General features: G+C 41.5%; 2 pseudogenes; both read right to left on the bottom strand.

The window, feature by feature from the left end:
- Positions 1–713: 713 nt before the first annotated feature.
- LOC143387456 (protein N-terminal asparagine amidohydrolase pseudogene) lies at positions 714–1,637 on the bottom strand (annotated as a pseudogene).
- A 1,163-nt stretch (positions 1,638–2,800) lies between these two features.
- On the bottom strand, positions 2,801–3,757 carry LOC143387455 (nuclear receptor-binding factor 2 pseudogene; annotated as a pseudogene).
- Positions 3,758–4,637: the final 880 nt, after the last annotated feature.

Below are 4,637 nucleotides of genomic sequence, written 5' to 3'. Positions count from 1 at the left end.
CTGAGAAAATCTTTAACTCATGTGTCAGAATAAAAACCTTTTAAAGTGCTCTGTCCATTAATTACCTTCCGAAATTCTATTTCAGCAAACTTAGAAGGTTTCTTTTAGAAGTTTCAAACAAAGAAAATTTAGATTTGCTTCTAGTGTAATGCCTACCATAGAGTCAGCACTTGCTGTATGCCTCCTGGAGGATTTAAAAGCCGATTGGCCCACTGCACTAGCACATTTTATTGTTATACACACACAAATAAAGAGCAGAAGAGAAGAGCTGGAGTAAACCGCCAACTAGTAAAACCCATCTCAAGTAATGAAAATCCTCAGAATAAACCCTGGGTGAAGAGAAAACTAGCAGGAGGAAAAAAGTTTAAAGGTCAAAAGTAAAGAAACAAAATATAAAGAAATGTATTATTTTTTTAAAAGGTGTTTCTACATGGGATGCTATGTTTTTTAACCTAATTCTCATTGCTAAAGCTTCTGAACTAAAGTTTTTAGTGGAAAAACTGTATGACAAAAATCATATACATTTTAAAAAGTATTTCTTTTTTTGTTGCCTTTGCCAAAATAAGATTTTATTTTGAAAATCATTTGAGAGACGCTGAGGAAGGAAGGAAACCTAAGACTCCATGGTGTATATTCCAAATTTATCTTCTTTCCAAACCCCACCGATGGTCTTTGTCATGTCAAAAAGTAGCTTTCTTTGGTAATTCCTACATTTATCTTCCTGGAGGAGATATCTTTTCCCATAAGCCATCTTTGTTTTTCCTGTAGAGGAGCGCTTTATTTCCAGGAAACAGCATATTCATTGGAGAGGGGTATTTCTTTAAAAACATCAAGGTAGATGTGATATGTTGAACAAAGTGGGGGCGCTCAGACAAAGGGGAAGTGGAAAGGTTCTCTAGTATTTTCTTATCATCTTGCTGCAACCAGAAATCCACATATAGAAATGGAATCCAGGAATACGGGCCTATCCGAAGTTGCTCAGTCTTTGCATCATAAATGTTAATCATGGGGCCTCCAGCTATAGCTCGGGCAGCTCGCAGCTCCTCCTCGGGACTTCGATCTTGAAATGTGGCTCTGTATATCTCTGCTGTTTTAATGTTGACAGCAATGCCATAAATTATTGGAAAGTGGTTTTCATTTTCTTCTCGGTCATTTAATTCTGTCACACATAATGTCACCAAGTGAATGCCATCTTCTTGTTTGTCAAATTCACTAAGAAGTTGGTGAGTAAGTTCTTGTGACAACTGCCTGTCATCACTGAAGCCTCCCACGAGGTGCACTTCCAGCCTTCCACTTTGAGCGTTGTCAGAAAAGGATTTTATGGAGTTCATGATCAAGGGGACCTCAGCTTTGGTGTCAGTTCCATCACAATGTGTCAGGCAGGTAGCCCCATTACCTGTGTGCCTCAGGACCACAATATGACAAGTGGTGGCATCATCAGAACCCAGAATGGAGATGGAGCCATCCTTTGGGGAGGTCACTGCAAGCTCTCTTTGCTGAACATTCAGAAGGCCCTGGGGTCCCACTTGTTGACCTCTGAGAAGTCTGGCTCTTTCCTCCAGAGATGGGTGGGCTTGGACCATCTTCCCAGCGGACTGCGGCAGGCGCACTCGCCGCCTGCAGACCAGAAGCAGCATCGCAGAGGTGACCGCGCGGGCAGGCCCAGGGAGGCGGCCTCCCCAGCCCCGTGCTGACGCCGCCCCCCCTCCTGGGACCTTAAAAAATATTTCACGTTGAAGAAATATTTCAATGACTAAAAAAGTGTACTCTCCTGATAGAAATAAAAAAAAATGGTGCAGAATCAGATACAACACCTTTGTGCTTATGCAAAACATGAAGTTAGTTAAACCAGGTTAGTTTAAAATGTATATTGACTACTTTGAAGTAACATGGTTGACTTTTGGTCCAATGCGTTCTTACTCTTTCTTAATATGTTCTTGTGCCTACCTCACCAGAAGTAGGATGACATCAATGGATGATTTTTTTTATATAAACCACAATTACTTTATTAATTTCTTATAATCAAAAACTGCCAACTAACATTACTTCCATTTATGCATCATTAAAAACAAAGGATCATTCCTTAGTATTTTTAAGTGATGCATTATATAAAAAAGAACTTAAAATGCACCCTGATTAATTATGTAAGCTGGTGGTTTTTTTTTTTTTTAAAAAAGCATAACTGATAATTTGGTTCCTTTCTTCATAAAATGGAAATTTAAATACTTCTCCTGATAGTCTTGAGGTCAGCATTATGTTATTAGTGCAAAATGTAGGTATTATAGTTTCATCTAGAAAGGTGTCTAATCTATACACCTTACTTAAACAAACAAAGTGTGCATAACAAAGGCATACAGTCAATGCATGATAGAAAGCATGTTTCAAATACATGGCAGCCCCTCAGGCCACCATATTATTTAGGTTTTACATTATTATTTATGGCATTATAGATTAATTATACATAACACACTTTTATACATTTTAACCCTGAAGAAAAATAATTGGTGCTTGAGAAAATTATTCTAGGTAGCCATTTGGTTTGCATCAGGAGAAAGTGAACCTCCAAGAGTTTACTGTCTGCCATGTGGGAATCATTAGCTCTGGTGGGTAGATCAGATGTGCAATGTATTTCACAGTGACTGTTTCCCACATCCTGGCAATGCTGCTCCTGCCAATCAGCCAGATGGTAAAGCACATCTGGAATTACCCTTGTATGTGGTTTTCCCTCTTTTATTTTTTCTTCTTTCCTGGATTAACTGTGTTGCTGTATTTCTTCTGATCTCTCCAAAAGCCTTCAATTTCAATTATTCATAAGTCCTTTCAGAAAATCCTCAGACAGCTCCATAAGTGGAAGTTGTGTAGATGGAAAATCCAAGGGAGGAAGATTGGGTATTGGAATATCCTTGGCTTTCCCAGTATTTGTTGCAAATTTCTGCCAGGTTGAAGGTGTAGCAGTGTCTGAATGTGGTGGCAAGTTCCATAATGCTGACTTTTCTACAAAATCAGCATCCACATGCAGCTCCTTATCTACTGGACCTTTTACAAGTCTGGCTTTTTTAGCCTTTAGTGCTTTATTTTCTTTCCTTAATCTTTCATTCTCAGCCACAAGGAACTCCTCATGCATTTACAAATCTGCAATTTTGGTTGCCTGCTTCTCAATAATTGTTTTATCATCCTTCGGGGCTTTGCTTCCAATACATGGCTGTGTTGGCTCACTGTTTTGCTGAAGTAAAAATAGTAGTGTTTCTGTATTCCTGTCAAAGACTCCCTGAATTTCAGAGAGTGTTTCTCTGTACAAGGGCTGTAGTTCTGAGAAAGAAGGGGACTCTGACCCTCTGCATCCTCAGCAGAGAGTTTGTGAGATGCCTGAAGATGGGTGGCTACATCCTTGTCTGTGTTCTGAGTTTTTGATTGTTCTTCACACTTTGCCCTTTTCCACCTCTCCTGGATGAGGAGGAGCTGTTCCATGTGGCTATCCCCTTTTAATTGCAGTGATAAATGAGCCTGCTCAGACTTGTTCAGCTTCAGAGTATCAGAAAGATAGGCCATAGCCTTCTTGTGAAAAGAAATAGCCTCTTGGTATTTCCCTGCAGCTCATAAACAGTCTGCTCTGCTGAGGAGCCAGGTTGAGAGATGCTTCAATGACTTCCAAAGACCCCGGCGCCAGCAGCGTCGCCAGGGCACATGGAGGGAAGGAGCAGAAGAGCGTGAGGCAGCCTTGGAGACCTCCGCCCCTCAGTGAGCCCAGAGAGACCATGGGAGGCAGGCGCAGAAGAGGCAGCCACCCTACCGCTTCCTTCCCCAGCGCCTCCTGAGCGCTGCATGGCCAAGTCCTGATGTCACTGGCCCGGGCTGGTTCCAGGCTGGAGTGAGGACAGGAGTAGGTGGGGCTCCCGGAGGGCGGGGCAGCTGCAGATGTCTGCTTCAAGAGTTTCGTTTTGTTTTTTCCCCATGAAATATCTTCTGAAAGGGTAGTGGGATGTTTTGTGAGGAGGTGCAGGCTTTTAGAATCTTAAGATGGCTATCTTCCAATACTGACGTCTCTCATTTCCTGCTCGCCTGACTTTTTTCAGAATTCACTCTGCTTAGCCACATTCTCTCTTGCACTTGTGTACCCACCTTTATCCTTGTACCTGTTGATGTTTTTCAAAAAGTAGATCTGAAGGCTGGGGTTGTAGCTCAGTGGTCAAGCGCTTGCCTCGCACATCTGAGGCACTGGGTTCAATCCTCAGCACCACAAAAATAAGTACGTAAATGAAATAAAGGTATTGTGTCCATGTACAACGGAAAAAAGCAAATTTGAGCAGAGTTAAACCATATACTGAACTGGGCCATGATGGGAGTTAACGAGAATTATTCAGCAGGGCTCTGCCTTGAAGTTGAACACAAACTATAAAATAGCATGTGTTACAAATAGCCAAGTATGATGATGCATTTAACAATGACATTCCAAGCCATGGTGTTATCGGTGCTTACCTGTGAGGAGTCCTTGCTTCCCCAATGTTGAAGTATAACACCAGAGAAGCATGCTGAGGCAAGGTCAGAGTGGAAAGTAGAAGCTTTATTAAAGACAACAGAAAAGACTTCTCCCAGATGAAGAAGGAGACCCAAGAGGTGGAATCCCTTTTTTTTTTTTT

The sequence above is a fragment of the Callospermophilus lateralis genome, unplaced genomic scaffold (assembly GCF_048772815.1).
Source record: "Callospermophilus lateralis isolate mCalLat2 unplaced genomic scaffold, mCalLat2.hap1 Scaffold_237, whole genome shotgun sequence".
Taxonomy (NCBI): domain Eukaryota; kingdom Metazoa; phylum Chordata; class Mammalia; order Rodentia; family Sciuridae; genus Callospermophilus; species Callospermophilus lateralis.
Note: the sequence above shows the minus strand (reverse complement) of the source record. Positions and strands in the feature narration are given on the sequence as shown.